The following is a 23,709-nucleotide window of genomic DNA, read 5'->3' as shown; positions in this document are numbered from 1 at the left end:
ACTCCGAAACTCGGAAACTCCAAAACTCCAAAACTCCGAAACTCCATAACTCCAAAACTCCGAAACTCCAAAACTCCAAAACTCCAAAACTCCAAAACTCCGAAACTCCAAAACTCCGAAACTCCAAAACTCCAAAACTCCGAAACTCCAAAACTCCAAAACTCCAAAACTCCAAAACTCCGAAACTCCGAAACTCCAAAACTCCAAAACTCCGAAACTCCAAAACTCCAAAACTCCAAAACTCCAAAACTCCAAAACTCCGAAAGTCCAAAACTCCAAAACTGCAAAACTCCAAAACTGCAAAACTCCGAAACTCCAAAACTCCAAAACTCCAAAACTCCGAAACTCCGAAACTCCAAAACTCCGAAACTCCGAAACTCCAAAACTCCAAAACTCCAAAACTCCGAAACTCCAAAACTCCGAAACTCCGAAACTCCAAAACTCCAAAACTCCGAAACTCCGAAACTCCGAAACTCCGAAACTCCAAAACTCCAAAACTCCAAAACTCCAAAACTCCGAAACTCCGAAACTCCAAAACTCCGAAACTCCGAAACTCCAAAACTCCAAAACTCCAAAACTCCGAAACTCCAAAACTCCGAAACTCCAAAACTCCAAAACTCCAAAACTCCAAAACTCCAAAACTCCAAAACTCCGAAACTCCAAAACTCCAAAACTCCAAAACTGCAAAACTGCAAAACTCCAAAACTCCAAAACTCCGAAACTCCAAAACTCCAAAACTCCGAAACTCCGAAACTCCGAAACTCCGAAACTCCGAAACTCCGAAACTCCAAAACTCCGAAACTCCAAAACTCCGAAACTCCGAAACTCCGAAACTCCGAAACTCCAAAACTCCAAAACTCCAAAACTCCGAAACTCCAAAACTCCAAAACTCCAAAACTCCAAAACTCCGAAACTCCAAAACTCCAAAACTCCAAAACTGCAAAACTGCAAAACTCCAAAACTCCAAAACTCCGAAACTCCGAAACTCCGAAACTCCGAAACTCCGAAACTCCGAAACTCCAAAACTCCGAAACTCCAAAACTCCGAAACTCCGAAACTCCGAAACTCCGAAACTCCAAAACTCCAAAACTCCAAAACTCCGAAACTCCAAAACTCCGAAACTCCAAAACTCCAAAACTCCAAAACTCCAAAACTCCGAAACTCCAAAACTCCGAAACTCCAAAACTCCAAAACTCCGAAACTCCGAAACTCCAAAACTCCAAAACTCCGAAACTCCAAAACTCCAAAACTGCAAAACTCCAAAACTGCAAAACTCCGAAACTCCAAAACTCCAAAACTCCGAAACTCCGAAACTCCGAAACTCCGAAACTCCGAAACTCCGAAACTCCAAAACTCCAAAACTCCAAAACTCCGAAACTCCGAAACTCCGAAACTCCAAAACTCCGAAACTCCAAAACTCCAAAACTCCAAAACTCCGAAACTCCAAAACTCCAAAACTCCAATACTCCGAAACTCCAAAACTCCGAAACTCCGAAACTCCAAAACTCCAAAACTCCGAAACTCCAAAACTCCGAAACTCCGAAACTCCAAAACTCCGAAACTCCAAAACTCCAAAACTCCAAAACTCCGAAACTCCAAAACTCCAAAACTCCAAAACTCCAAAACTCCGAAACTCCAAAATCCAAAACTCCAAAACTCCAGAACTCCAAAACTCCGAAACTCGGAAACTCCAAAACTCCAAAACTCCGAAACTCCATAACTCCAAAACTCCGAAACTCCAAAACTCCAAAACTCCAAAACTCCAAAACTCCAAAACTCCGAAACTCCAAAACTCCGAAACTCCAAACCTCCAAAACTCCGAAACTCCAAAACTCCAAAACTCCAAAACTCCGAAACTCCGAAACTCCAAAACTCCAAAACTCCGAAACTCCAAAACTCCAAAACTCCGAAACTCCAAAACTCCAAAACTCCAAAACTCCAAAACTCCAAAACTGCAAAACTCCAAAATTCCAAAACTCTAAAACTCCGAAACTCCAAAACTCCGAAACTCCAAAACTCCAAAACTCCAATACTCCGAAACTCCAAAACTCCGAAACTCCGAAACTCCAAAACTCCAAAACTCCGAAACTCCAAAACTCCGAAACTCCGAAACTCCAAAACTCCGAAACTCCAAAACTCCAAAACTCCGAAACTCCAAAACTCCAAAACTCCAAAACTCCAAAACTCCAAAACTCCAAAACTCCAAAACTCCGAAACTCCAAAACTCCAAAACTCCAATACTCCGAAACTCCAAAACTCCGAAACTCCGAAACTCCAAAACTCCAAAACTCCGAAACTCCAAAACTCCGAAACTCCGAAACTCCAAAACTCCGAAACTCCAAAACTCCAAAACTCCAAAACTCCAAAACTCCGAAACTCCAAAACTCCAAAACTCCGAAACTCCAAAACTCCAAAACTCCAAAACTGCAAAACTCCAAAACTCCGAAACTCCAAAACTCCAAAACTCCGAAACTCCGAAACTCCGAAACTCCGAAACTCCAAAACTCCAAAACTCCAAAACTCCGAAACTCCGAAACTCCAAAACTCCGAAACTCCAAAACTCCAAGACTCCGAAACTCCAAAACTCCAAAACTCCAAAACTCCAATACTCCGAAACTCCAAAACTCCGAAACTCCGAAACTCCAAAACTCCAAAACTCCGAAACTCCGAAACTCCGAAACTCCAAAACTCCGAAACTCCAAAACTCCAAAACTCCAAAACTCCGAAACTCCAAAACTCCAAAACTCCAAAACTCCAAAACTCCGAAACTCCAAAATCCAAAACTCCAAAACTCCAAAACTCCAAAACTCCGAAACTCGGAAACTCCAAAACTCCAAAACTCCGAAACTCCATAACTCCAAAACTCCGAAACTCCAAAACTCCAAAACTCCAAAACTCCGAAACTCGGAAACTCCAAAACTCCAAAACTCCGAAACTCCATAACTCCAAAACTCCAAAACTCCGAAACTCCAAAACTCCAAAACTCCAAAACTCCGAAACTCCGAAACTCCAAAACTCCAAAACTCCGAAACTCCAAAACTCCAAAACTCCAAAACTCCGAAACTCCAAAACTCCAAAACTCCGAAACTCCAAAACTCCAAAACTCCAAAACTCCAAAACTGCAAAACTCCAAAATTCCAAAACTCTAAAACTCCAAAACTCCAAAACTCCGAAACTCCAAAACTCCAAAACTCCAATACTCCGAAACTCCAAAACTCCGAAACTCCGAAACTCCAAAACTCCAAAACTCCGAAACTCCAAAACTCCGAAACTCCGAAACTCCAAAACTCCGAAACTCCAAAACTCCAAAACTCCAAAACTCCAAAACTCCAAAACTCCAAAACTCCGAAACTCCAAAATCCAAAACTCCAAAACTCCAAAACTCCAAAACTCCGAAACTCGGAAACTCCAAAACTCCAAAACTCCGAAACTCCATAACTCCAAAACTCCAAAACTCCGAAACTCCAAAACTCCGAAACTCCAAAACTCCAAAACTCCGAAACTCCAAAACTCCAAAACTCCAAAACTCCGAAACTCCGAAACTCCAAAACTCCAAAACTCCGAAACTCCAAAACTCCAAAACTCCAAAACTCCGAAACTCCAAAACTCCAAAACTCCAAAACTCCAAAACTCCAAAACTCCGAAACTCCAAAACTCCAAAACTCCAAAACTCCGAAACTCCAAAACTCCAAAACTCCAATACTCCGAAACTCCAAAACTCCGAAACTCCGAAACTCCAAAACTCCAAAACTCCGAAACTCCAAAACTCCGAAACTCCGAAACTCCAAAACTCCAAAACTCCGAAACTCCAAAACTCCAAAACTCCAAAACTCCGAAACTCCAAAACTCCGAAACTCCGAAACTCCAAAACTCCAAAACTCCAAAACTCCGAAACTCCGAAACTCCGAAACTCCAAAACTCCAAAACTCCAAAACTCCGAAACTCCGAAACTCCAAAACTCCAAAACTCCGAAACTCCGAAACTCCGAAACTCCGAAACTCCAAAACTCCAAAACTCCAAAACTCCGAAACTCCAAAATTCCAAAACTCCAAAACTCCAAAACTCCGAAACTCCAAAACTCCGAAACTCCAAAACTCCAAAACTCCAAAACTCCAAAACTCCAAAACTCCGAAACTCCGAAACTCCAAAACTCCGAAACTCCGAAACTCCAAAACTCCAAAACTCCAAAACTCCGAAACTCCAAAACTCCGAAACTCCGAAACTCCAAAACTCCAAAACTCCGAAACTCCGAAACTCCGAAACTCCGAAACTCCAAAACTCCAAAACTCCAAAACTCCAAAACTCCGAAACTCCGAAACTCCAAAACTCCGAAACTCCGAAACTCCAAAACTCCAAAACTCCAAAACTCCGAAACTCCAAAACTCCGAAACTCCAAAACTCCAAAACTCCAAAACTCCAAAACTCCAAAACTCCAAAACTCCGAAACTCCAAAACTCCAAAACTCCAAAACTGCAAAACTGCAAAACTCCAAAACTCCAAAACTCCGAAACTCCAAAACTCCAAAACTCCGAAACTCCGAAACTCCGAAACTCCGAAACTCCGAAACTCCGAAACTCCAAAACTCCGAAACTCCAAAACTCCGAAACTCCGAAACTCCGAAACTCCGAAACTCCAAAACTCCAAAACTCCAAAACTCCGAAACTCCAAAACTCCAAAACTCCAAAACTCCAAAACTCCAAAACTCCGAAACTCCAAAACTCCAAAACTCCAAAACTGCAAAACTGCAAAACTCCAAAACTCCAAAACTCCGAAACTCCGAAACTCCGAAACTCCGAAACTCCGAAACTCCGAAACTCCGAAACTCCGAAACTCCAAAACTCCGAAACTCCAAAACTCCGAAACTCCGAAACTCCGAAACTCCGAAACTCCAAAACTCCAAAACTCCAAAACTCCGAAACTCCAAAACTCCGAAACTCCAAAACTCCAAAACTCCAAAACTCCAAAACTCCGAAACTCCAAAACTCCGAAACTCCAAAACTCCAAAACTCCGAAACTCCGAAACTCCAAAACTCCAAAACTCCGAAACTCCAAAACTCCAAAACTGCAAAACTCCAAAACTGCAAAACTCCGAAACTCCAAAACTCCAAAACTCCGAAACTCCGAAACTCCGAAACTCCGAAACTCCGAAACTCCGAAACTCCAAAACTCCAAAACTCCAAAACTCCGAAACTCCGAAACTCCGAAACTCCAAAACTCCGAAACTCCAAAACTCCAAAACTCCAAAACTCCGAAACTCCAAAACTCCAAAACTCCAATACTCCGAAACTCCAAAACTCCGAAACTCCGAAACTCCAAAACTCCAAAACTCCGAAACTCCAAAACTCCGAAACTCCGAAACTCCAAAACTCCGAAACTCCAAAACTCCAAAACTCCAAAACTCCGAAACTCCAAAACTCCAAAACTCCAAAACTCCAAAACTCCGAAACTCCAAAATCCAAAACTCCAAAACTCCAGAACTCCAAAACTCCGAAACTCGGAAACTCCAAAACTCCAAAACTCCGAAACTCCATAACTCCAAAACTCCGAAACTCCAAAACTCCAAAACTCCAAAACTCCAAAACTCCAAAACTCCGAAACTCCAAAACTCCGAAACTCCAAACCTCCAAAACTCCGAAACTCCAAAACTCCAAAACTCCAAAACTCCGAAACTCCGAAACTCCAAAACTCCAAAACTCCGAAACTCCAAAACTCCAAAACTCCGAAACTCCAAAACTCCAAAACTCCAAAACTCCAAAACTCCAAAACTGCAAAACTCCAAAATTCCAAAACTCTAAAACTCCGAAACTCCAAAACTCCGAAACTCCAAAACTCCAAAACTCCAATACTCCGAAACTCCAAAACTCCGAAACTCCGAAACTCCAAAACTCCAAAACTCCGAAACTCCAAAACTCCGAAACTCCGAAACTCCAAAACTCCGAAACTCCAAAACTCCAAAACTCCGAAACTCCAAAACTCCAAAACTCCAAAACTCCAAAACTCCAAAACTCCAAAACTCCAAAACTCCGAAACTCCAAAACTCCAAAACTCCAATACTCCGAAACTCCAAAACTCCGAAACTCCGAAACTCCAAAACTCCAAAACTCCGAAACTCCAAAACTCCGAAACTCCGAAACTCCAAAACTCCGAAACTCCAAAACTCCAAAACTCCAAAACTCCAAAACTCCGAAACTCCAAAACTCCAAAACTCCAAAACTCCAAAACTCCGAAACTCCAAAATCCAAAACTCCAAAACTCCAAAACTCCAAAACTCCGAAACTCGGAAACTCCAAAACTCCAAAACTCCGAAACTCCATAACTCCAAAACTCCGAAACTCCAAAACTCCAAAACTCCAAAACTCCAAAACTCCGAAACTCCAAAACTCCGAAACTCCAAAACTCCAAAACTCCGAAACTCCAAAACTCCAAAACTCCAAAACTCCAAAACTCCGAAACTCCGAAACTCCGAAACTCCAAAACTCCAAAACTCCGAAACTCCAAAACTCCAAAACTCCAAAACTCCAAAACTCCGAAACTCCAAAACTCCAAAACTCCAAAACTCCAAAACTCCGAAACTCCAAAACTCCGAAACTCCGAAACTCCAAAACTCCGAAACTCCGAAACTCCAAAACTCCAAAACTCCAAAACTCCGAAACTCCGAAACTCCAAAACTCCGAAACTCCGAAACTCCAAAACTCCAAAACTCCAAAACTCCGAAACTCCAAAACTCCGAAACTCCAAAACTCCAAAACTCCAAAACTCCAAAACTCCAAAACTCCAAAACTCCGAAACTCCAAAACTCCAAAACTCCAAAACTGCAAAACTGCAAAACTCCAAAACTCCAAAACTCCGAAACTCCAAAACTCCAAAACTCCGAAACTCCGAAACTCCGAAACTCCGAAACTCCGAAACTCCGAAACTCCGAAACTCCAAAACTCCGAAACTCCAAAACTCCGAAACTCCGAAACTCCGAAACTCCGAAACTCCAAAACTCCAAAACTCCAAAACTCCGAAACTCCAAAACTCCGAAACTCCGAAACTCCAAAACTCCAAAACTCCAAAACTCCGAAACTCCAAAACTCCGAAACTCCAAAACTCCAAAACTCCGAAACTCCGAAACTCCAAAACTCCAAAACTCCAAAACTCCGAAACTCCAAAACTCCAAAACTCCAAAACTGCAAAACTCCAAAACTCCGAAACTCCAAAACTCCAAAACTCCGAAACTCCGAAACTCCGAAACTCCGAAACTCCGAAACTCCAAAACTCCAAAACTCCAAAACTCCGAAACTCCGAAACTCCAAAACTCCGAAACTCCAAAACTCCAAGACTCCGAAACTCCAAAACTCCAAAACTCCAAAACTCCAATACTCCGAAACTCCAAAACTCCGAAACTCCGAAACTCCAAAACTCCAAAACTCCGAAACTCCGAAACTCCGAAACTCCAAAACTCCGAAACTCCAAAACTCCAAAACTCCAAAACTCCGAAACTCCAAAACTCCAAAACTCCAAAACTCCAAAACTCCGAAACTCCAAAATCCAAAACTCCAAAACTCCAAAACTCCAAAACTCCGAAACTCGGAAACTCCAAAACTCCAAAACTCCGAAACTCCATAACTCCAAAACTCCGAAACTCCAAAACTCCAAAACTCCAAAACTCCGAAACTCGGAAACTCCAAAACTCCAAAACTCCGAAACTCCATAACTCCAAAACTCCAAAACTCCGAAACTCCAAAACTCCAAAACTCCAAAACTCCGAAACTCCGAAACTCCAAAACTCCAAAACTCCGAAACTCCAAAACTCCAAAACTCCAAAACTCCGAAACTCCAAAACTCCAAAACTCCGAAACTCCAAAACTCCAAAACTCCAAAACTCCAAAACTGCAAAACTCCAAAATTCCAAAACTCTAAAACTCCAAAACTCCAAAACTCCGAAACTCCAAAACTCCAAAACTCCAATACTCCGAAACTCCAAAACTCCGAAACTCCGAAACTCCAAAACTCCAAAACTCCGAAACTCCAAAACTCCGAAACTCCGAAACTCCAAAACTCCGAAACTCCAAAACTCCAAAACTCCAAAACTCCAAAACTCCAAAACTCCAAAACTCCGAAACTCCAAAATCCAAAACTCCAAAACTCCAAAACTCCAAAACTCCGAAACTCGGAAACTCCAAAACTCCAAAACTCCGAAACTCCATAACTCCAAAACTCCAAAACTCCGAAACTCCAAAACTCCGAAACTCCAAAACTCCAAAACTCCGAAACTCCAAAACTCCAAAACTCCAAAACTCCGAAACTCCGAAACTCCAAAACTCCAAAACTCCGAAACTCCAAAACTCCAAAACTCCAAAACTCCGAAACTCCAAAACTCCAAAACTCCAAAACTCCAAAACTCCAAAACTCCGAAACTCCAAAACTCCAAAACTCCAAAACTCCGAAACTCCAAAACTCCAAAACTCCAATACTCCGAAACTCCAAAACTCCGAAACTCCGAAACTCCAAAACTCCAAAACTCCGAAACTCCAAAACTCCGAAACTCCGAAACTCCAAAACTCCAAAACTCCGAAACTCCAAAACTCCAAAACTCCAAAACTCCGAAACTCCAAAACTCCGAAACTCCGAAACTCCAAAACTCCAAAACTCCAAAACTCCGAAACTCCGAAACTCCGAAACTCCAAAACTCCAAAACTCCAAAACTCCGAAACTCCGAAACTCCAAAACTCCAAAACTCCGAAACTCCGAAACTCCGAAACTCCGAAACTCCAAAACTCCAAAACTCCAAAACTCCGAAACTCCAAAATTCCAAAACTCCAAAACTCCAAAACTCCGAAACTCCAAAACTCCGAAACTCCAAAACTCCAAAACTCCAAAACTCCAAAACTCCAAAACTCCAAAACTCCGAAACTCCGAAACTCCAAAACTCCAAAACTCCGAAACTCCAAAACTCCAAAACTCCGAAACTCCGAAACTCCAAAACTCCAAAACTCCGAAACTCCAAAACTCCAAAACTCCAAAACTGCAAAACTCCAAAACTGCAAAACTCCGAAACTCCAAAACTCCAAAACTCCAAAACTCCAAAACTCCGAAACTCCGAAACTCCAAAACTCCAAAACTCCGAAACTCCAAAACTCCAAAACTCCAAAACTCCAAAACTGCAAAACTCCAAAACTCCAAAACTCCGAAACTCCAAAACTCCAAAACTCCGAAACTCCAAAACTCCGAAACTCCGAAACTCCAAAACTCCAAAACTCCAAAACTCCGAAACTCCAAAACTCCAAAACTCCAAAACTCCGAAACTCCGAAACTCCGAAACTCCGAAACTCGAAAACTCCGAAACTCCAAAACTCCAAAACTCCGAAACTTCAAAACTCCAAAACTCCGAAACTCCGAAACTCCAAAACTCCGAAACTCCAAAACTCCAAAACTCCAAAACTCCAAAACTCCAAAACTCCAGAACTCCAAAACTCCAAAACTCCAAAACTCCGAAACTCCAAAATTCCAAAACTCTAGAACTCCGAAACTCCAAAACTCCAAAACTCCAAAACTCCAAAACTCCATAACTCCAAAACTCCGAAACTCCAAAACTCCAAAACTCCAAAACTCCAAAACTCCAAAACTCCGAAACTCCAAAACTCCGAAACTCCAAAACTCCAAAACTCCGAAACTCCAAAACTCCGAAACTCCGAAACTCCAAAACTCCGAAACTCCAAAACTCCAAAACTCCAAAACTCCAAAACTCCGAAACTCCAAAACTCCAAAACTCCAAAACTCCGAAACTCCAAAACTCCAAAATCCAAAACTCCAAAACTCCAAAACTCCAAAACTCCGAAACTCGGAAACTCCAAAACTCCAAAACTCCGAAACTCCATAACTCCAAAACTCCGAAACTCCAAAACTCCAAAACTCCAAAACTCCAAAACTCCGAAACTCCAAAACTCCGAAACTCCAAAACTCCAAAACTGCAAAACTGCAAAACTCCAAAACTCCAAAACTCCGAAACTCCAAAACTCCAAAACTCCAAAACTCCGAAACTCCGAAACTCCAAAACTCCAAAACTCCGAAACTCCGAAACTCCGAAACTCCGAAACTCCAAAACTCCAAAACTCCAAAACTCCGAAACTCCAAAATTCCAAAACTCCAAAACTCCAAAACTCCAAAACTCCAAAACTCCGAAACTCCAAAACTCCGAAACTCCAAAACTCCAAAACTCCAAAACTCCAAAACTCCAAAACTCCAAAACTCCAAAACTCCGAAACTCCGAAACTCCAAAACTCCAAAACTCCGAAACTCCAAAACTCCAAAACTCCGAAACTCCGAAACTCCAAAACTCCAAAACTCCGAAACTCCAAAACTCCAAAACTCCAAAACTGCAAAACTCCAAAACTGCAAAACTCCGAAACTCCAAAACTCCAAAACTCCAAAACTCCAAAACTCCGAAACTCCGAAACTCCAAAACTCCAAAACTCCGAAACTCCAAAACTCCAAAACTCCAAAACTCCAAAACTGCAAAACTCCAAAACTCCAAAACACCGAAACTCCAAAACTCCAAAACTCCGAAACTCCAAAACTCCGAAACTCCGAAACTCCAAAACTCCAAAACTCCAAAACTCCAAAACTCCGAAACTCCAAAACTCCAAAACTCCAAAACTCCGAAACTCCGAAACTCCGAAACTCCGAAACTCGAAAACTCCGAAACTCCAAAACTCCAAAACTCCAAAACTCCAAAACTCCGAAACTCCGAAACTCCGAAACTCCAAAACTCCGAAACTCCGAAACTCCAAAACTCCGAAACTCCGAAACTTCGAAACTCCGAAACTCCAAAACTCCAAAACTCCAAAACTCCGAAACTCCGAAACTCCGAAACTCCAAAACTCCGAAACTCCGAAACTCCAAAACTCCGAAACTCCGAAACTTCGAAACTCCGAAACTCCAAAACTCCAAAACTCCAAAACTCCGAAACTCCACAACTCCGAAACTCCAAAACTCCAAAACTCCAAAACTCCGAAACTCCAAAACTTCGAAACTCCAAAACTCCAAAACTCCAAAACTCCGAAACTCCAAAACTCCAAAACTCCGAAACTCCGAAACTCCAAAACTCCGAAACTCCGAAACTCCAAAACTCCAAAACTCCAAAACTCCGAAACTCCGAAACTCCGAAACTCCAAAACTCCAAAACTCCAAAACTCCGAAACTCCGAAACTCCAAAACTCCAAAACTCCGAAACTCCGAAACTCCGAAACTCCGAAACTCCAAAACTCCAAAACTCCAAAACTCCGAAACTCCAAAATTCCAAAACTCCAAAACTCCAAAACTCCAAAACTCCAAAACTCCGAAACTCCAAAACTCCGAAACTCCAAAACTCCAAAACTCCAAAACTCCAAAACTCCAAAACTCCAAAACTCCAAAACTCCGAAACTCCGAAACTCCAAAACTCCAAAACTCCGAAACTCCAAAACTCCAAAACTCCGAAACTCCGAAACTCCAAAACTCCAAAACTCCGAAACTCCAAAACTCCAAAACTCCAAAACTGCAAAACTCCAAAACTGCAAAACTCCGAAACTCCAAAACTCCAAAACTCCAAAACTCCAAAACTCCGAAACTCCGAAACTCCAAAACTCCAAAACTCCGAAACTCCAAAACTCCAAAACTCCAAAACTCCAAAACTGCAAAACTCCAAAACTCCAAAACTCCGAAACTCCAAAACTCCAAAACTCCGAAACTCCAAAACTCCGAAACTCCGAAACTCCAAAACTCCAAAACTCCAAAACTCCAAAACTCCGAAACTCCAAAACTCCAAAACTCCAAAACTCCGAAACTCCGAAACTCCGAAACTCCGAAACTCGAAAACTCCGAAACTCCAAAACTCCAAAACTCCGAAACTCCAAAACTCCAAAACTCCGAAACTCCGAAACTACAAAACTCCGAAACTCCAAAACTCCAAAACTCCAAAACTCCAAAACTCCAGAACTCCAAAACTCCAAAACTCCAAAACTCCGAAACTCCAAAATTCCAAAACTCTAGAACTCCGAAACTCCAAAACTCCAAAACTCCAAAACTCCAAAACTCCGAAACTCCGAAACTCCGAAACTCCAAAACTCCGAAACTCCGAAACTCCAAAACTCCGAAACTCCGAAACTTCGAAACTCCGAAACTCCAAAACTCCAAAACTCCAAAACTCCGAAACTCCACAACTCCGAAACTCCAAAACTCCAAAACTCCAAAACTCCAAAACTCCGAAACTCCAAAACTCCGAAACTCCGAAACTCCGAAACTCCAAAACTCCGAAACTCCAAAACTCCGAAACTCTGAAACTCCGAAACTCCGAAACTCCAAAACTCCAAAACTCCAAAACTCCGAAACTCCAAAACTCCGAAACTCCAAAACTCCAAAACTCCAAAACTCCAAAACTCCGAAACTCCAAAACTCCGAAACTCCAAAACTCCGAAACTCCAAAACTCCAAAACTCCGAAACTCCGAAACTCCAAAACTCCGAAACTCCAAAACTCCAAAACTCCAAAACTCTGAAACTCCAAAACTCCGAAACTCCAAAACTCCAAAACTCCAAAACTCCGAAACTCCAAAACTCCGAAACTCCAAAACTCCAAAACTCCAAAACTCCGAAACTCCAAAACTCCAAAACTCCGAAACTCCGAAACTCCAAAACTCCAAAACTCCAAAACTCCAAAACTCCGAAACTCCAAAACTCCAAAACTCCAAAACTCCAAAACTCCAAAACTCCGAAACTCCAAAACTCCAAAACTGCAAAACTCCGAAACTCCAAAACTCCCAAACTCCAAAACTCCAAAACTCCGAAACTCCGAAACTCCGAAACTCCGAAACTCCGAAACTCCGAAACTCCAAAACTCCAAAACTCCAAAACTCCGAAACTCCAAAACTCCGAAACTCCGAAACTCCAAAACTCCAAAACTCCAAAACTCCGAAACTCCGAAACTCCGAAACTCCAAAACTCCAAAACTCCAAAACTCCGAAACTCCGAAACTCCAAAACTCCAAAACTCCGAAACTCCGAAACTCCGAAACTCCGAAACTCCAAAACTCCAAAACTCCAAAACTCCGAAACTCCAAAATTCCAAAACTCCAAAACTCCAAAACTCCAAAACTCCGAAACTCCAAAACTCCGAAACTCCAAAACTACAAAACTCCAAAACTCCAAAACTCCAAAACTCCAAAACTCCAAAACTCCGAAACTCCGAAACTCCAAAACTCCAAAACTCCGAAACTCCAAAACTCCAAAACTCCGAAACTCCGAAACTCCAAAACTCCAAAACTCCGAAACTCCAAAACTCCAAAACTCCAAAACTGCAAAACTCCAAAACTGCAAAACTCCGAAACTCCAAAACTCCAAAACTCCAAAACTCCAAAACTCCGAAACTCCTAAACTCCAAAACTCCAAAACTCCGAAACTCCAAAACTCCAAAACTCCAAAACTCCAAAACTGCAAAACTCCAAAACTCCGAAACTCCAAAACTCCAAAACTCCGAAACTCCGAAACTCCAAAACTCCAAAACTCCGAAACTCCAAAACTCCAAAACTGCAAAACTCCGAAACTCCAAAACTCCAAAACTCCAAAACTCCGAAACTCCGAAACTCCAAAACTCCGAAACTCCGAAACTCCAAAACTCCAAAACTCCAAAACTCCGAAACTCCAAAACTCCGAAACTCCGAAACTCCAAAACTCCAAAACTCCAAAACTCCGAAACTCCAAAACTCCAAAACTCCAAAACTCCGAAACTCCGAAACTCCGAAACTCCGAAACTCGAAAACTCCGAAACTCCGAAACTCCAAAACTCCAAAACTCCAAAACTCCGATACTCCGAAACTCGGAAACTCCCAAACTCCAAAACTCGAAAACTCCGAAACTCCGAAACTCCGAAACTCCAAAACTCCAAACCTCCAAAACTCCAAAACTCCAAAACTCCAAAACTCCGAAACTCCGAAACTCCAAAACTCCAAAACTCTAGAACTCCGAAACTCCAAAACTCCAAAACTCCAAAACTCCGAAACTCCAAAACTCCGAAACTCCAAAACTCCAAAACTCCAAAACTCCGAAACTCCAAAACTCCGAAACTCCAAAACTCCAAAACTCCAAAACTCCAAAACTCCAAAACTGCAAAACTCCAAAACTCCAAAACTCCAAAACTCCGAAACTCCGAAACTCCGAAACTCCAAAACTCCAAAACTCCGAAACTCCGAAACTCCAAAACTCCAAAACTCCGAAACTCCGAAACTCCGAAACTCCGAAACTCCAAAACTCCAAAACTCCAAAACTCCAAAACTCCGAAACTCCGAAACTCCAAAACTCCAAAACTCTAGAACTCCGAAACTCCAAAACTCCAAAACTCCAAAACTCCAAAACTCCGAAACTCCGAAACTCCGAAACTCCAAAACTCCGAAACTCCGAAACTCCGAAACTCCAAAACTCCGAAACTCCGAAACTCCGAAACTCCGAAACTCCGAAACTCCAAAACTCCAAAACTCCAAAACTCCGAAACTCCAAAACTCCGAAACTCCAAAACTCCAAAACTCCAAAACTCCAAAACTCCGAAACTCCAAAACTCCGAAACTCCAAAACTCCAAAACTCCAAAACTCCGAAACTCCAAAACTCCAAAACTCCGAAACTCCGAAACTCCAAAACTCCGAAACTCCGAAACTCCAAAACTCCGAAACTCCAAAACTCCGAAACTCCGAAACTCCGAAACTCCGAAACTCCAAAACTCCAAAACTCCAAAACTCCGAAACTCCAAAACTCCGAAACTCCAAAACTCCAAAACTCCAAAACTCCAAAACTCCGAAACTCCAAAACTCCGAAACTCCAAAACTCCGAAACTCCAAAACTCCAAAACTCCGAAACTCCGAAACTCCAAAACTCCGAAACTCCAAAACTCCAAAACTCCAAAACTCCAAAACTCCAAAACTCCAAAACTCCAAAACTCCGAAACTCCAAAATTCCAAAACTCCAAAACTCCAAAACTCCAAAACTCCGAAACTCCAAAACTCCGAAACTCCAAAACTCCAAAACTCCAAAACTCCAAAACTCCAAAACTCCAAAACTCCGAAACTCCAAAACTCCAAAACTCCGAAACTCCGAAACTCCGAAACTCCAAAACTCCGAAACTCCGAAACTCCAAAACTCCGAAACACCAAAACTCCGAAACTCCGAAACTCCGAAACTCCGAAACTCCAAAACTCCAAAACTCCAAAACTCCGAAACTCCAAAACTCCGAAACTCCAAAACTCCAAAACTCCAAAACTCCGAAACTCCGAAACTCCAAAACTCCGAAACTCCAAAACTCCAAAACTCCGAAACTCCAAAACTCCAAACCTCCGAAACTCCGAAACTCCAAAACTCCGAAACTCCAAAACTCCAAAACTCCAAAACTCCAAAACTCCAAAACTCCAAAACTCCGAAACTCCAAAATTCCAAAACTCCAAAACTCCAAAACTCCAAAACTCCAAAACTTCGAAACTCCAAAACTCCGAAACTCCAAAACTCCAAAACTCCAAAACTCCAAAACTCCAAAACTCCGAAACTCCGAAACTCCAAAACTCCAAAACTCCGAAACTCCAAAACTCCAAAACTCCGAAACTCCGAAACTCCAAAACTCCAAAACTCCGAAACTCCAAAACTCCAAAACTCCAAAACTGCAAAACTCCAAAACTGCAAAACTCCGAAACTCCAAAACTCGAAAACTCCAAAACTCCAAAACTCCGAAACTCCAAAACTCCAAAACTCCGAAACTCCAAAACTCCGAAACTCCAAAACTCCAAAACTCCAAAACTGCAAAACTCCAAAACTCCAAAACTCCAAAACTCCGAAACTCCGAAACTCCGAAACTCCGAAACTCCAAAACTCCAAAACTCCAAAACTCCAAAACTCCAAAACTCCAAAACTCCGAAACTCCGAAACTCCAAAACTCCAAAACTCCGAAACTCCAAACCTCCAAAACTCCAAAACTCCAAAACTCCATAACTCCGAAACTCCGAAACTCCAAAACTCCAAAACTCTAGAACTCCGAAACTCCAAAACTCCAAAACTCCAAAACTACGAAACTCCAAAACTCCGAAACTCCAAAACTCCAAAACTCCAAAACTCCGAAACTCCAAAACTCCGAAACTCCAAAACTCCAAAACTCCAAAACTCCAAAACTCCAAAACTGCAAAACTCCAAAACTCCAAAACTCCAAAACTCCGAAACTCCGAAACTCCGAAACTCCAAAACTCCAAAACTCCGAAACTCCGAAACTCCAAAACTCCGAAACTCCGAAACTCCGAAACTCCAAAACTCCAAAACTCCAAAACTCCAAAACTCCGAAACTCCGAAACTCAAAAAACTCCAAAACTCTAGAACTCCGAAACTCCAAAACTCCAAAACTCCAAAACTCCAAAACTCCGAAACTCCGAAACTCCGAAACTCCAAAACTCCGAAACTCCGAAACTCCGAAACTCCAAAACTCCGAAACTCCGAAACTCCGAAACTCCGAAACTCCGAAACTCCAAAACTCCAAAACTCCAAAACTCCGAAACTCCAAAACTCCGAAACTCCAAAACTCCAAAACTCCAAAACTCCAAAACTCCGAAACTCCAAAACTCCGAAACTCCAAAACTCCAAAACTCCAAAACTCCGAAACTCCAAAACTCCAAAACTCCGAAACTCCGAAACTCCAAAACTCCGAAACTCCGAAACTCCAAAGCTCCGAAACTCCAAAACTCCGAAACTCCGAAACTCCGAAACTCCGAAACTCCAAAACTCCAAAACTCCAAAACTCCGAAACTCCAAAACTCCGAAACTCCAAAACTCCAAAACTCCAAAACTCCAAAACTCCGAAACTCCAAAACTCCGAAACTCCAAAACTCCGAAACTCCAAAACTCCGAAACTCCGAAACTCCGAAACTCCAAAACTCCGAAACTCCAAAACTCCAAAACTCCAAAACTCCAAAACTCCAAAACTCCAAAACTCCGAAACTCCAAAATTCCAAAACTCCAAAACTCCAAAACTCCAAAACTCCAAAACTCCGAAACTCCAAAACTCCGAAACTCCAAAACTCCAAAACTCCAAAACTCCAAAACTCCAAAACTCCAAAACTCCGAAACTCCAAAACTCCAAAACTCCGAAACTCCGAAACTCCGAAACTCCAAAACTCCGAAACTCCGAAACTCCAAAACTCCGAAACTCCAAAACTCCGAAACTCCGAAACTCCGAAACTCCAAAACTCGAGAACTCCAAAACTCCGAAACTCCAAAACTCCGAAACTCCAAAACTCCAAAACTCCAAAACTCCGAAACTCCGAAACTCCAAAACTCCGAAACTCCAAAACTCCAAAACTCCGAAACTCCAAAACTCCAAAACTCCGAAACTCCGAAACTCCAAAACTCCGAAACTCCAAAACTCCAAAACTCCAAAACTCCAAAACTCCAAAACTCCAAAACTCCGAAACTCCAAAATTCCAAAACTCCAAAACTCCAAAACTCCAAAACTTCGAAACTCCAAAACTCCGAAACTCCAAAACTCCAAAACTCCAAAACTCCAAAACTCCGAAACTCCGAAACTCCAAAACTCCAAAACTCCGAAACTCCAAAACTCCAAAACTCCGAAACTCCGAAACTCCAAAACTCCAAAACTCCGAAACTCCAAAACTCCAAAACTCCAAAACTGCAAAACTCCAAAACTGCAAAACTCCGAAACTCCAAAACTCGAAAACTCCAAAACTCCAAAACTCCGAAACTCCGAAACTCCAAAACTCCAAAACTCCGAAACTCCAAAACTCCAAAACTCCAAAACTCCAAAACTCCAAAACTGCAAAACTCCAAAACTCCAAAACTCCGAAACTCCAAAACTCCAAAACTCCGAAACTCCGAAACTCCAAAACTCCAAAACTCCAAAACTCCAAAACTCCAAAACTCCAAAACTGCAAAACTCCGAAACTCCAAAACTCCAAAACTCCGAAACTCCAAAACTCCAAAACTCCAAAACTCCGAAACTCCAAAACTCCAAAACTCCGAAACACCGAAACTCCAAAACTCCAAAACTCCAAAACTCCAAAACTCCAAAACTCCAAAACTCCGAAACTCCAATACTCCAAAACTCCAAAACTCCAAAACTCCAAAACTCCAAAACTCCGAAACTCCAAAACTCCAAAACTGCAAAAATCCGAAACTCCAATACTCCCAAACTCCAAAACTCCAAAACTCCGAAACTCCGAAACTCCGAAACTTCAAAACTCCGAAACTCCGAAACTCCAAAACTCCAAAACTCCAAAACTCCGAAACTCCAAAACTCCGAAACTCCGAAACTCCAAAACTCCAAAACTCCAAAACTCCGAAACTCCGAAACTCCGAAACTCCAAAACTCCAAAACTCCAAAACTCCGAAACTCCGAAACTCCAAAACTCCAAAACTCCGAAACTCCGAAACTCCGAAACTCCGAAACTCCAAAACTCCAAAACTCCAAAACTCCGAAACTCCAAAACTCCAAAATTCCAAAACTCCAAAACTCCAAAACTCCAAAACTCCAAAACTCCGAAACTCCAAAACTCCGAAACTCCAAAACTCCAAAACTCCAAAACTCCAAAACTCCAAAACTCCGAAACTCCAAAATTCCAAAACTCCAAAACTCCAAAACTCCAAAACTCCAAAACTCCGAAACTCCAAAACTCCGAAACTCCAAAACTCCAAAACTCCAAAACTCCAAAACTCCAAAACTCCAAAACTCCGAAACTCCGAAACTCCAAAACTCCAAAACTCCGAAACTCCAAAACTCCAAAACTCCGAAACTCCGAAACTCCAAAACTCCAAAACTCCGAAACTCCAAAACTCCAAAACTCCAAAACTGCAAAACTCCAAAACTGCAAAACTCCGAAACTCCAAAACTCCAAAACTCCAAAACTCCAAAACTCCGAAACTCCGAAACTCCAAAACTCCAAAACTCCGAAACTCCAAAACTCCAAAACTCCAAAACTCCAAAACTGCAAAACTCCAAAACTCCAAAACTCCGAAACTCCAAAACTCCAAAACTCCGAAACTCCGAAACTCCAAAACTCCAAAACTCCGAAACTCCAAAACTCCAAAACTGCAAAACTCCGAAACTCCAAAACTCCAAAACTCCAAAACTCCGAAACTCCGAAACTCCAAAACTCCGAAACTCCGAAACTCCAAAACTCCAAAACTCCAAAACTCCGAAACTCCAAAACTCCGAAACTCCGAAACTCCAAAACTCCAAAACTCCGAAACTCCAAAACTCCAAAAACTCCAAAACTCCGAAACTCCGAAACTCCGAAACTCGAAAACTCCGAAACTCCGAAACTCCAAAACTCCAAAACTCCGAAACTCCGAAACTCCGAAACTCCAAAACTCCGAAACTCCGAAACTCCAAAACTCCGAAACTCCAAAACTCCGAAACTGCGAAACTCCGAAACTCCGAAACTCCAAAACTCCAAAACTCCAAAACTCCGAAACTCCAAAACTCCGAAACTCCAAAACTCCAAAACTCCAAAACTCCGAAACTCCGAAACTCCAAAACTCCGAAACTCCAAAACTCCAAAACTCCGAAACTCCAAAACTCCAAAACTCCGAAACTCCGAAACTCCAAAACTCCGAAACTCCAAAACTCCAAAACTCCAAAACTCCAAAACTCCAAAACTCCAAAACTCCGAAACTCCAAAATTCCAAAACTCCAAAACTCCAAAACTCCAAAACTCCAAAACTTCGAAACTCCAAAACTCCGAAACTCCAAAACTCCAAAACTCCAAAACTCCAAAACTCCAAAACTCCGAAACTCCGAAACTCCAAAACTCCAAAACTCCGAAACTCCAAAACTCCAAAACTCCGAAACTCCGAAACTCCAAAACTCCAAAACTCCGAAACTCCAAAACTCCAAAACTCCAAAACTGCAAAACTCCAAAACTGCAAAACTCCGAAACTCCAAAACTCGAAAACTCCAAAACTCCAAAACTCCGAAACTCCAAAACTCCAAAACTCCGAAACTCCAAAACTCCGAAACTCCAAAACTCCAAAACTCCAAAACTGCAAAACTCCAAAACTCCAAAACTCCAAAACTCCGAAACTCCGAAACTCCGAAACTCCGAAACTCCAAAACTCCAAAACTCCAAAACTCCAAAACTCCAAAACTCCAAAACTCCGAAACTCCGAAACTCCAAAACTCCAAAACTCCGAAACTCCAAACCTCCAAAACTCCAAAACTCCAAAACTCCATAACTCCGAAACTCCGAAACTCCAAAACTCCAAATCTCTAGAACTCCGAAACTCCAAAACTCCAAAACTCCAAAACTACGAAACTCCAAAACTCCGAAACTCCAAAACTCCAAAACTCCAAAACTCCGAAACTCCAAAACTCCGAAACTCCAAAACTCCAAAACTCCAAAACTCCAAAACTCCAAAACTGCAAAACTCCAAAACTCCAAAACTCCAAAACTCCGAAACTCCGAAACTCCGAAACTCCAAAACTCCAAAACTCCGAAACTCCGAAACTCCAAAACTCCGAAACTCCGAAACTCCGAAACTCCAAAACTCCAAAACTCCAAAACTCCAAAACTCCGAAACTCCGAAACTCCAAAACTCCAAAACTCTAGAACTCCGAAACTCCAAAACTCCAAAACTCCAGAACTCCGAAACTCCGAAACTCCGAAACTCCAAAACTCCGAAACTCCGAAACTCCGAAACTCCAAAACTCCGAAACTCCGAAACTCCGAAACTCCGAAACTCCAAAACTCCAAAACTCCAAAACTCCGAAACTCCAAAACTCCGAAACTCCAAAACTCCAAAACTCCAAAACTCCAAAACTCCGAAACTCCAAAACTCCGAAACTCCAAAACTCCAAAACTCCAAAACTCCGAAACTCCAAAACTCCAAAACTCCGAAACTCCGAAACTCCAAAACTCCGAAACTCCGAAACTCCAAAACTCCGAAACTCCAAAACTCCGAAACTCCGAAACTCCGAAACTCCGAAACTCCAAAACTCCAAAACTCCAAAACTCCGAAACTCCAAAACTCCGAAACTCCAAAACTCCAAAACTCCAAAACTCCAAAACTCCGAAACTCCAAAACTCCGAAACTCCAAAACTCCGAAACTCCAAAACTCCGAAACTCCGAAACTCCGAAACTCCAAAACTCCGAAACTCCAAAACTCCAAAACTCCAAAACTCCAAAACTCCAAAACTCCAAAACTCCGAAACTCCAAAATTCCAAAACTCCAAAACTCCAAAACTCCAAAACTCCAAAACTCCGAAACTCCAAAACTCCGAAACTCCAAAACTCCAAAACTCCAAAACTCCAAAACTCCAAAACTCCAAAACTCCGAAACTCCAAAACTCCAAAACTCCGAAACTCCGAAACTCCGAAACTCCAAAACTCCGAAACTCCGAAACTCCAAAACTCCGAAACTCCAAAACTCCGAAACTCCGAAACTCCGAAACTCCGAAACTCCGAAACTCCAAAACTCGAGAACTCCAAAACTCCGAAACTCCAAAACTCCGAAACTCCAAAACTCCAAAACTCCAAAACTCCGAAACTCCGAAACTCCAAAACTCCGAAACTCCAAAACTCCAAAACTCCGAAACTCCAAAACTCCAAAACTCCGAAACTCCGAAACTCCAAAACTCCGAAACTCCAAAACTCCAAAACTCCAAAACTCCAAAACTCCAAAACTCCAAAACTCCAAAACTCCGAAACTCCAAAATTCCAAAACTCCAAAACTCCAAAACTCCAAAACTTCGAAACTCCAAAACTCCGAAACTCCAAAACTCCAAAACTCCAAAACTCCAAAACTCCAAAACTCCAAAACTCCGAAACTCCGAAACTCCAAAACTCCAAAACTCCGAAACTCCAAAACTCCAAAACTCCGAAACTCCGAAACTCCAAAACTCCAAAACTCCGAAACTCCAAAACTCCAAAACTCCAAAACTGCAAAACTCCAAAACTGCAAAACTCCGAAACTCCAAAACTCGAAAACTCCAAAACTCCAAAACTCCGAAACTCCGAAACTCCAAAACTCCAAAACTCCGAAACTCCAAAACTCCAAAACTCCAAAACTCCAAAACTGCAAAACTCCAAAACTCCAAAACTCCGAAACTCCAAAACTCCAAAACTCCGAAACTCCGAAACTCCAAAACTCCAAAACTCCAAAACTCCAAAACTCCAAAACTCCAAAACTGCAAAACTCCGAAACTCCAAAACTCCAAAACTCCGAAACTCCAAAACTCCAAAACTCCAAAACTCCGAAACTCCAAAACTCCGAAACACCGAAACTCCAAAACTCCAAAACTCCAAAACTCCAAAACTCCAAAACTCCAAAACTCCGAAACTCCAATACTCCAAAACTCCAAAACTCCAAAACTCCAAAACTCCGAAACTCCAAAACTCCAAAACTGCAAAAATCCGAAACTCCAAAACTCCCAAACTCCAAAACTCCAAAACTCCGAAACTCCGAAACTCCGAAACTTCAAAACTCCGAAACTCCGAAACTCCAAAACTCCAAAACTCCAAAACTCCGAAACTCCAAAACTCCGAAACTCCGAAACTCCAAAACTCCAAAACTCCAAAACTCCGAAACTCCGAAACTCCGAAACTCCAAAACTCCAAAACTCCAAAACTCCGAAACTCCGAAACTCCAAAACTCCAAAACTCCGAAACTCCGAAACTCCGAAACTCCGAAACTCCAAAACTCCAAAACTCCAAAACTCCGAAACTCCAAAATTCCAAAACTCCAAAACTCCAAAACTCCAAAACTCCAAAACTCCGAAACTCCAAAACTCCGAAACTCCAAAACTCCAAAACTCCAAAACTCCAAAACTCCAAAACTCCGAAACTCCAAAATTCCAAAACTCCAAAACTCCAAAACTCCAAAACTCCAAAACTCCGAAACTCCAAAACTCCGAAACTCCAAAACTCCAAAACTCCAAAACTCCAAAACTCCAAAACTCCAAAACTCCGAAACTCCGAAACTCCAAAACTCCAAAACTCCGAAACTCCAAAACTCCAAAACTCCGAAACTCCGAAACTCCAAAACTCCAAAACTCCGAAAATCCAAAACTCCAAAACTCCAAAACTCCAAAACTGCAAAACTCCAAAACTCCAAAACTCCAAAACTCCGAAACTCCGAAACTCCGAAACTCCAAAACTCCAAAACTCCGAAACTCCGAAACTCCAAAACTCCGAAACTCCGAAACTCCGAAACTCCAAAACTCCAAAACTCCAAAACTCCAAAACTCCGAAACTCCGAAACTCAAAAAACTCCAAAACTCTAGAACTCCGAAACTCCAAAACTCCAAAACTCCAAAACTCCAAAACTCCGAAACTCCGAAACTCCGAAACTCCAAAACTCCGAAACTCCGAAACTCCGAAACTCCAAAACTCCGAAACTCCGAAACTCCGAAACTCCGAAACTCCGAAACTCCAAAACTCCAAAACTCCAAAACTCCGAAACTCCAAAACTCCGAAACTCCAAAACTCCAAAACTCCAAAACTCCAAAACTCCGAAACTCCAAAACTCCGAAACTCCAAAACTCCAAAACTCCAAAACTCCGAAACTCCAAAACTCCAAAACTCCGAAACTCCGAAACTCCAAAACTCCGAAACTCCGAAACTCCAAAGCTCCGAAACTCCAAAACTCCGAAACTCCGAAACTCCGAAACTCCGAAACTCCAAAACTCCAAAACTCCAAAACTCCGAAACTCCAAAAC

The sequence above is a fragment of the Amblyomma mixtum genome, unplaced genomic scaffold (assembly GCF_055824585.1).
Source record: "Amblyomma mixtum isolate Tamu unplaced genomic scaffold, ASM5582458v1 scaffold_12, whole genome shotgun sequence".
Taxonomy (NCBI): domain Eukaryota; kingdom Metazoa; phylum Arthropoda; class Arachnida; order Ixodida; family Ixodidae; genus Amblyomma; species Amblyomma mixtum.
Note: the sequence above shows the minus strand (reverse complement) of the source record.